This window comes from Dreissena polymorpha, chromosome 9 (genome assembly GCF_020536995.1).
Source record: "Dreissena polymorpha isolate Duluth1 chromosome 9, UMN_Dpol_1.0, whole genome shotgun sequence".
Lineage (NCBI taxonomy): Eukaryota > Metazoa > Mollusca > Bivalvia > Myida > Dreissenidae > Dreissena > Dreissena polymorpha.
The window spans coordinates 79,831,875-79,843,301 of NC_068363.1; the positions used below are offsets into that span (position 1 = coordinate 79,831,875).

The following is an 11,427-nucleotide window of genomic DNA, read 5'->3' on the forward strand; positions in this document are numbered from 1 at the left end:
AAGTGTCGTCCCTGATTAGCTTGTGCAAACTGCGCAGGCAAATCTGGGACGACACTTAACGCACATGCATTAAGTCCCCCTTTTACAGAGCACGGCCCATATGTTAAAGTTTTAGCACATTTATCAATTAGCGATCCCGTACTACGCATATAGTCCCGTTTTTTTCTCAATGTCAAAGCATGCACATTTAATTTTATGACGTATCTCGTGTATCAGGTTCGATATATACACCATGACATTTATAAAAGGTAATCCTATGCGCCATGCCCGTTTGCATATTTGCTATTTTTAATCTTGATTTTATGTTTGCAAATAAATGAGATTAGGTAATTACGGAGGCTACTGCGTTTCTTCACACCACACGTCGCTAAATAAAGGAATACATCATAACGCATCGCCCGAAAATTAATTCGCAAAACACAAACCGACGGTCGCAAGGAGAAATTAATTACGATGCTGCTGCTGCTGATGATGATGATGCTAATGATGATAACTGTATTTAATGCTTAGAATATTTCCCTTGACGAATGTCAATGGACTATTATACTATACATTGTTAAATGAAAATTCGAATATGAACAATTTACAAATCAATACATAACTATGCAAGCTAATTTACTAGTTACATTTAGCATAATACGACTATTTCATAAAATAACATGCTTCTATTCATAAACAAGTACAATATAAACCTCTAAAATACACATAAACGAATACAAAATGCAACTTTTCAATGAAAAGAGCGCAGATGAAAAAAAGGTTAACAAGCACTGAGCGAATTTTGTCCGTCTGAAAACACAACTTATTTGCATGCAAATAAATGTTACAATGTTTAAAAATGCACTAAATAAAGCACATCTAGCATCCATAACAATGATTTGCCTATGATGTGTGTTAATAAATTATTCTTTAAAAAATCAAGAGAACACAAATGTTTACATCAATAATTCAGACAAACGATTGAATACACATTTCCCCAAGCGCAATAACCATTACAAAAGTAAACACTTCCTGTCAGCACTCTTCTTCCAGTTCCGGTACTGCCGCCTGAGGGCACGGCGGCGAGTAGTGGTCTTGGTCAGAATTCTTGAACAATTCTTAGAGTAAAGAATGAGTTTATACTTTTCTAAAATGGTTATTAAAATAAGGTGTTCAAACATTCGAGCTTAAACGTTTATAAATCGCATCTTATATTAATTGTTAACTTATGGCAAATTTATTGGCGAACTTTGCAACAGTTGGCGCATGTATATTTGCAAAATTACGTTTTCGTGCGTCTAACTCATGTTACATTGTTTAGTCTATGTATGTGTTGATTTACAATATGAAGATGAATTGGTCAACTAGATATGGTGCCCGCTTGGTCCCGGGTGCGTAGACAAAAGGGCATCGTTCTCAGGATCTTTTCAAAAGCATCCAGTGCTGGTTCCTGGAAACATACTCGAGTTTGTCAATATAGTCCAAAGACTGACTATGCAATGGAGATGAAATAATAAATACGTTTAAACTAGGAATGTGTTTTTGAATACGGGCCCGAGATTGGCACTAGCCTCAAATGTGTCGAACATGGCCCATGGGAGGCCGCTAGCCACTAAGGTGTCGCAAACGTCCGTATGGTTTCTTTTAGCCACTAAGGTGTCGCAGACGTCCGCGAGGTTTCTTCTAGCAACAAAGGTGTCACAGTAGGCACAGAGGATTACGCTGGCTTAAAAGGTGTCAACGACAGCCCAAGAGATGCCGCTAGCCACAGGTGTCGCAGACGTCCAAAGAGATGCCGCTAGTCAAAAAGGTGTCGCAAACGTCCCCGGGGTTACCGCTAGCAACAAAGGTGTCCAGACGCTCCCAAAGGATGCCGCTAATCACAAAGGTGTCGCAGACGTTCGCAGAGGATGTCGCTTACCACAAAGGTGTCAAAGACGCTGCCAGATGATGTCGCTAGTCACAAAGGTGTCGCAGACGCTGCTAGCGGATGCCGCTAGCCAAAAAAAATGTCGCAGAACGGCACATGGGATGCCGCTAGCCAAAACGTTGTCGCAGACGGCCCAATTTAACTCCCATATAACTGAAAAAGCATAGTTATTTTATAGCCATTCAAATTTACCTCATGCAAAAACATAAACAGTCGATGAAAACTGGGACATCATATATCTTCGGACGTAAGTGTAAAATGTAATAGATACAGTCTCCCAGATCAATGCTGTAATGTGACGCTTAATGCATGTGCGTAAAGTGACGTCCCAGATGAGCGTCTGCTTTCCGCACGCCTTATTAGAGACGATACTTTCCGTCTAGACTGGATTTTTGTTTACATGAGACTTCCCTACGACGAAAAATTCAAAACAAGCTTCCTTATAATTCTTTGAACTTCCTTAAAACTTTAAACAATATTTGAGTTTTAACTATAATACATTATCCTTTTTGAAATGCATACAAACGCTACATGAAATTGTGTCTATACATTTATATAACAAGAGGGTCTGAAAGGCCTAAAGTCGCTCACCTGAGATAAAAAGAAATGACCTGTTTTTTTCAGCCCAAGATATCAATGGAACAAATGTTCTAACCAAGTTTCATGAAGAATGAACAACAAATGGCCCCCTGGCGGCCATGTTTTTCAACAGACCTGAACCATTTTTGAACTCGTCCAAGATATCATTGGGGCAAATCTTCTGACAAAGTTTCATGAAGATCCGACAATAAATGTGGCCTCTACAGTGTTAATAAGGCAAATATTCATGACGCACAACGGAAGACAGACAATTGACAAAAGGTGATCACAAAAGTTCACCATGAGCAAAAGAGCAAAAAATATTATGCTCATAAAGATTGTCACCATGTTTTTAGATGGTAATATTATAACTAATTGAGTAAACTAAATCAAGATATGATAACAACATTTGCACGGAGCACGTGGCATTCAGGTTGAACTAAAAATGTGACTAAAAGTATTCACAATGTTTCACTATAAACAACTGTAGACATACAAAAAACCAACCATCCCCCTGAGAGCCTTGTTTATAAACAAACATGCACTATTTTCAGACTCACCTTACAATTATTTCCAATTAAAAATTAAATAAATCCGTTTTAAAACACAAATCTTCGATAATGCGGGTTATTGTATTAAACAATAAAACCCAGTTTATTTTAGCAGAAATGTGGACCCTATAAGGGAGAGTATCTTGAGCATACTAGAATGTTGATGAATAAAGAGTTCTCTCAAATTCCTGAGTAAGAGTTACTGCCCATTCTTTAAATAGAAAGTTCTGTGATCACTTCCTTTCAGGTACAGGTGTGGCGTAAAATATGAAAGACCCGTAAAATATGCAAGTGCGCATGTGCAAAGGGATCACAACATCCGGCGTAAAAAGTGCAAGTTGCATATGTAAATATATTAATAAATCTACGAAAAGAGATGATAATTAACATTCTTATCATTATGTAATGTCAGCCACGTAAGCCATGCTGTTGATTGCATAGGTGTCACACGGATTTAACGGTGTAATGTACGTTTTTACGATGATAAAATATGTCCATTATGGTTGAGAACATCCTGAGAGGCCCTGTTGTATGTGTAGACGATAAAAATACAATAATATTAAATAAACATGACTATTCGAACCTAAATAATGCAAGAAACATGGTATGTATTCATTTACTACATGAAGGAGAACAAATACTTTAAAGACAAGCTGTACACGTTGAATAAATTCAGCATACAAGATGCTTGACTTGCATATGTTGCGGATAAAGGGATTGTCAACCACGACAACGAAGAAAAGAACAGTTGTTAAATACTGTATTTTTTCACAATTGGTTATATTGATTAAAATATCACGACATGTCAAAAATTAAGAGGTTCGAAAGATGGTTCGTCCACGATATATTACATGACTTAACAAAAGTTGTGGTATGTCTACCATGTAACTACCAGTCAACTATAAATAACACCAGTAGATTGATCATCATCGTCATGTGGTAAATCCAGGAAAATGCAAACTGTGCATGCGTAATGAATTGTATACATTATATATAAAAAATGATCAATCTACTTGCGATATTTAGAGTGTGTATATTGTTATATCACCTATTTTCACGATCTACTTTCGATTTCACATCGTAAAATTTTATTACCAATTATACTGAAAATATGAACTTTTTTCAAGTAATATAATATACCGGTTGTGATATGTTCATCAATATAAACTAATAGTTGTTAAAAAAAACGGTATTTTAGAACTTTTCTTTTTTCGTCATTTGTGGTTGACAGTCCCTTTAAAATACACATTTGAACAAAAAAACAACAACTATATTCTAACCTGAAGTATCCATGAAAGTTAGTTTCAGTCTTTGATAATCTTTATATAAAATAACCTAAATGAGCTAAATTGGTTTTAAAAACAGACGAACAGTTGGTAAGTTAAGCACAAAGAAATATTGACTTGCATATTTTATGGCCACACTTGCAAATTTTTTGGCTAAACTTGCAAATTTTATAGCCACAAATGTATATTTTTATAAGAATTTTTTAAGTGAAACTATGTAAGAAAAATGGCTTCTAACAGATGAGTGCCTGTTAATGAACAACACCATGATAACTAAGCTATATGTGTGGGAAATATTAACCATTTAGCACCATAAAGCGGGTATATATGATCTTGTCAAATATTTATTAATTAATATAAAATATGTAAAAAACTTATTATACATATATTTCAATATAAACTAAAATAAAAGTTAAGAAGAACATGTGTCGCCAAAATGCTAAATAAGCCATATTTAATTCTGAAATCGAAAAAGGCTGTACAGCCGAATTCGCAGCATGTATATTATGCATGTACGATGTGAATCTAAATTTAGTTTAACGGTTCATTTGAAATACTGCATCGATATTGGTTCATACGACACCCGAACACTTACTAAAAAGACGAATGCATCGGTTATTACAGGAAAATATGTACGAATTATCTTCGTCACAATAGGCTCGGGCGATAGTTTGTATTTGCTGTATTTTATGAAATTCGTCTTAAATGTATCATTTTTCTTGCATATTGTGTGTTATTATAACATATTTGTATCAATATATCAAAATTTAACACATATAAACATCGTATAATTACGCTTTAAAACGTTGACTTGGATATTTTACAACAAAAAATGCATATTTGGACATGATAGTACATGACTTCTCTTCCTGTTTTTTTTTTAAGCGGCCTTGTCCCCCTCATTTTGTGAAAAAATGAGCTGCGAACAGTTCCAAACTGTAAATAAATGAGTCGCAAACTTTCTAAAATTAGTCAGTGAGCTCTTGTCTTATGAAAGCATTTTGTATTTAAACTTGGAGCAGATTGGTGAAAATTCTTTAGGAGTGTGTATCCTCACGAAAGTGTGACGGAAGGATAGACACTGAGAGCCTAATGCTGCCTTTTTGATACAGCACAACCGACTTTGTGTTTGTGAACAGAATGTATATAATGTAAAATAACATGTTTGAAAATCAATGAATTAAACTCTTCATTTAACGTTTAATTGTATCTGCCCAGGATAACATTCAAAATTATTGTACATGTGTGATGCCTTTATGCTATAAATTACTGGTAATTAATAAATAACTACCACTTGAAGTAATACCGTGACAAGTGCTAGACCTTTAACTACCCACACTTGCATTTAAAATACTTTTTTATTGGAAATTCCTGTCAATGTTAGTTACGAATTCAGCGTACATATAGTTATTTCTTATTAAGTGCCAAAGTTTATAATAAAAATGGTGCAGTTGTATCCCTAAGATTAATAATAGCACATATAAATTATGACAAGGTACTCATTTCTGCAAATTATTATACTTGTACCAAAAATCACCTGTCTAGGGGCATCATAAATTCTTATCTGTTGTAATCAACACCCCTAGTGATATATGGTTTCTAAACCCCATTCTGATCAGCCATAAATCACAGTCAAGAGTGAGAAAATGTTGTTATCAGATACAATTCTTATCAGACACTGGTCATTAATGGGTTAACTTATACATCATATTCACCAAAAAATGATTTACTGAACATTCACCAATTACAAAAATCTATACTTTCAATCTTATTTTTTCCAACAGGTTTTAATGTTATAATGCAATCTGAGATGAACAAAAGGGTCATAAGCCACATATATAAATTATATAATTTATGTAAATTTAAAGTATGACTTTAGTTGTTTGTAATTCCTAGTTTGAAAAACAATAATGCAAATTAAAAAAAATATATGACAGTTGCAAAAAGAAAAAAAGACACATTTCCAGTATGTACATGTATACACAATAAAAGTATGAATAAATTGCACTAACAGGTGAAAAAGGCATAGAAACACATTTTATTTTTAGTAACGGTACAGTACCGGTACTCTATTAATGGTATTTTGTAACAAGTTGAAAAGAATAGAAATATTAGAGGTGAAAAAGATGCATATTCAATTCGTATAAAGTATTCTATACAATACAACTCAATGGCATTGTAACAACAAGCATCAAATTTATATATTAAGTTGCGAGACAACAGTACTGAACAATTTCCATTTGCTGGGATGAATTCTTAGTTGTGTTTTTATTAGCTCATCTTTTTTTTGAAAAAAAAATGAGCTATTGTCATCACCATGGCGTCGGCGTTGGCGTCCGGTTAAGTTTTGCGTTTAGGTCCACTTTTCTCAGAAAGTATCAAGCTATTGCATTAAAACTTGGTACACTTACTTACTATCATGAGGGGACTGGACAGGCAAAGTTAGATGACTCTGGCGTGCATTTTGACAGAATTATGTGCCCTTTTTATACTTAGAAAATTGAAAATTTTGGTTAAGTTTTGTGTTTAGGTCCATTTTATTCCTTAAGTATCAAAGCTATTGCTTTCATACTTGCAACACTGACTAACTATCATAAGGGGACTGTGCAGGCAAAGTAATGTAACTCTGACTGGCATTTTGACAAAATTATGTGCCCTTTTTATACTTAGAAAATTGAAAATTTGGTTAAGTTATGTGTTTTGGTCCACTTTACCCCTTAAGTATTATAGATATTGCTTTCATACTTGGAACACTCGCAAACTATCATAAGGGTACAGTAAAAGGACAAGTTGCATAACTCTTGTTGTCATTTACACGGAATTATGGCCCTTTTTTACTTAGTAACTTTGAATATATGGTTAAATTTTGTGTTTCGATCCACTTTACTTCTAAAGTATCAAGGTTATTGCTTTCAAACTTCAAATACTTTCATGCTATCATGAGGTTACTGTACCTGGCAAGTTGAATTTTAACTTGACCTTTGAATGACCTTGACTCTCAAGGTCAAATTATTAAATTTTGCTAAAATTGCCATAACTTCTTTATTTATGATTAGATTTGATTGATACTTTGAAAAAACTACTTTTACCTGACATACCACAATAGACTCCACCCAAACCATCCCCCGTGCCTTCCCCCCCGAATCCCCCCCTATTTTTTTATATATTTTTTTTAAGATCATCTCACAAATGACCACCACACCCTCACACTATACCACCCCACCCACCCCCCAATTTTTTTTTAGAAACGGTTAAAAAACACAAATATTTATTTTTATTATTTTATGTTTGAAATACTGTCCGACCATCGCACCCAAGAATCCCCCACACCCCCCCTCCCCCCACCCCGAATCCCCCCTCCTAATTTTTTTTTTAAAGATCATCTCAAAAATGACCACCACACCCTCACACTTTACCCACCCAACCCCCAATTTTTTTTATTTGAAACGGTTCAAACCACAAATATTTATTTTTATTATTTTATGTTTGAAATACCGACCAACCATCGCACCCAAACCCCCACACTATACACCCCTCTTCACTCCACCCCTCCCTCCTTTGTGATTGAAAATGAGAGTCCTTTCACCTTTCAAAAGAAAATAGATGAGCGGTCTGCACCCGCAAGGCGGTGCTCTTGTTAATTTATATTTTTACTTTACCGGTAGTTACCATAGATATATACTTAATGTATTTCTTGTCTCCTGTTATGCTTGGAATGCATTTATTGATTGTACACTTGTAGAAGTATAGCTTTATAAACAAAATAACATAATTATGATGCCAGCATTTGTGTGAATTTTTCTACAAAAATTAATAGGCAAAGAAATCCTTCATGCCTATTTGTGTATGTGTTTGTATTCAACGGTAAAAAGTCTTGGCTGTTATATTGTCAACTGTATGCTAATATTTCTTTAAATTTCAGAACTGAGAACAGACTTCACAAGGTCTAAGAAGGTCTAATACATGCCAACAGCAAATCAATTCCGTTGATGTTCTCTCTACATATCAATGGACAAATAAAGCTCTCGATATTAAGTGAACAAATAACACTGGATTACTTAATTCAATTTTATAACTGCACTACCATGACCATGAATAATTGTGCTAAGGTACAGCTGGCTTGGTTTGGACACATCACCAGGCACAACTCTTTGCAAGGCTGTTTTCCAGGGTACGCTAGAGGAAGGTCGACGATGAGGCCATTTGTAGAAAAGATGGATGGATAATGTAAAAAAATGGACATGCCTATCCATGGATGAATTACTCAAAGCTGCACACAACAGACCCGACTGGAGGAGCATTTCTGTATCGTGGTCCCTCATTTTCCCAAACAAGCTGAACCAGTTTGAGAATAACTGGGATAAAGAAATAATTTAATCTAACAGTCATATATTTGAATTTTTGAACACGCCAATCTATATTATGTATATGTGCAGAATCTTTACCTCTCAGACTATGACATTACCAATTTAAAGTACTGGAAATTTAGTTAAGTTTAAGTAAAAATTACATTTGTTTCATAAAGCATGTATTATTTATTTCATTATTTTTAACTCACCTGAGCACAAGGTGCATATGGTGTGCTTTTAGGATCAGTATTTGTCCCTTGTGCGTCATCAACACTTTTATCCAGGTTTTCGGAAGGAAAAAACTGGTTATTAGATTGGCGAATGTCGGCGGGCTGGCGGGCGAAACAAGCTTGTCCGGGCCATAGCTATGTCGTTCATTGTGAGATTTTAAAATCATTTGGCATAGATGTTCACCATCATGTTACTGTGTGTCGCGCGCAAGAATTACGTCGATATTTCCAAGGTCAAGGTCACATTTGGAGTTCAAAGGTCAAAAATGGCCATAAATGAGCTTGTCCAGGCCATAACTATGTCATTCATTGCGAGATTTAAAATTCATATGGCACTTTTGTTCAACATTATTGGACATTGAACGGTGTGTCATGCGAAAGAAATACGTCAATATCTCCAAGGTCAAGGTCACACTTAGAGTTCAAAGGTAAAAGATGGCCATAAATGAGCTTGTCCGTGCATAACTATGTTGTTCATTGTGAGATTTCAAAATCATTTGGCACATATGTTCAACACCATTGAACGGTGTGTCTTGCGAAAGAAGTGCATTGGTATCTTGATATTGTCCGGGCTATAACTATGTCATTCATTGTGAGATTTTAAAACTACTTGGTACATGTGAGTAGAGGGGAAACTAGGCTTCTGGGACAGAACCGTTTCCCTTCCGTTTTCCTTCCGTGTCCCAGGACATTCTATATATAAATGTATAGGTAAATAATATCTTTTTCAAGATATTATATATCCTTCCGTGTCCCAGGACATTCTATATATAAATGTATAGGTAAATAATATCTTTTTCAAGATATTACATATTTCCGAAAGGTCAAGCTCGGGGCAGCATCCCATTCGCAAACGCGGCGGCTCGAGGACTTTTGACCACTACCATTATTCGTGAATTTTACAAAAATAAAATGAAAATGACTTAAGTATTTTTTTTTACTATATAAAATGGATGACAAAACGGTACAAGAATTGATTCAACGGCGTATTCAGCAAATTGAAAATCCACCACCAAATGAGCATCTAAATAAATTTTTACAAGACTTAAAATTTACACAAAAATTATTTAATTGCAAAAAATGCAAAAGCCATAATCCTGTTAAAAACAGTTGGATTTATGATGAACGTGTTATGGATTTAGTAGATTTTAAAAAGGATTAAGGTCCATTTCCAAACCCTCACTTGGGTATGAAAATGACTATTACAAGTCTATTAGGTTTTTATTGTCAACCCATGAATTAAACGATTCGGGATATCCAAGCCACTTGACTAACGACTTGTCCCCGCGTTTTCTAATAACTTTTTCTATTCTATATACTTCTTGACTTGTTTTTTGAAGTTCTTGTTCATAAAACGTACCCTGTATTTCCTCATCATTATAATCAGTGATTTTATACGTTGGCGGATCTGTATATTGAACTTGTGACACTGTAAACACCTCCTCAGTCCATCTCGGTGTATATCCTTTTTCAAATATTCCCTTTTTCTTAGTTATTCTTACCTTATCGCCGACTTCAAATATTGGCTTACCGTACTTTTGTGGGCGTTTGGAGTACAAATTTACCCAAACAACACTTTCATTTTTTTATCACTAGCATCATCAGGTGTCATTTTGATTGATGAATGCTTTGTGTTGTTATAGTCATTGACCATTTCATCTAAGACATCAACATATTTTTTGGTAGAGTTGGCTGAAAAGTATTTGAACATTTTTTCCTTCATTGTTCTGTTCCATCGCTCTACCACGGAACTTTTCTCTTCGTTTTCTGTGGAATACAACTCGACTCCCAACGCCATAACGTTTGTATTGTAGAACTCCTTTCCTTTATCGACCCACAACTTTTGAGGTTGTCTGTTTTTAAATATTTTGTTAAATGCTTCAGCAACCTCAACTCCGGTTTTACTCTTTAATGGAACAATCCATCCATATTTTGAAAATACATCAATAACTGTTAGCAAGTATTTTACACCATTATTAAAATTAGCAAAAGCTTGCATGTCAACTAAATCCGCAGCCCATATGTTATCAATGCCATGGGCAACGACTATTCTTTTTCTAAAACGTTTTACAACGGGTCTATGCAGTTCGACTGCGAGCTGATCAGACCATTTTATTTCTTTAGCCACGACTTTTTTTTCCCATTATAACCCAACCCAAACTTTGCCTTGGTAGATATTATCGGCTTTATTATACTACGCTCAATTCTTTCACGGAGTGTTGGGTCTTTAATAGCATCCATTTGTTCAAGAATAATTTGATCAGCTACGTTTCTACCTGCTGTATCTGGAAAGTGTTGGTAAGCTAAATCATGAAGGTATGCGGCATTATCAACTCGATCACCTTGTTTACTCCAGTCTTTATATGCGCCAGTTGAAGTTAATCTCTCGTTTAAATTAGTTCCAGGTCCTGCAAAGTTCATTCCTGGAATATGCATTTCACCGGGAAATTTAGCCCACGGAAGCTTGACTTTACTCGTCACCTTATTCAACGTCGAAACCAAGTCTCCGCCAGTTTTAGTATG

At 35.1% G+C, this 11,427-nt stretch overlaps 1 long non-coding RNA gene across 1 annotated transcript; it reads left to right on the forward strand.

The window, feature by feature from the left end:
* The first annotated feature begins 3,295 nt into the window (after positions 1 to 3,295).
* Positions 3,296 to 8,849, forward strand: LOC127844348 (uncharacterized). The gene is made up of 2 exons (XR_008032683.1): positions 3,296 to 3,506; positions 8,248 to 8,849. It is a non-coding gene; the product is annotated as an uncharacterized LOC127844348 (long non-coding RNA).
* Positions 8,850 to 11,427: the final 2,578 nt, after the last annotated feature.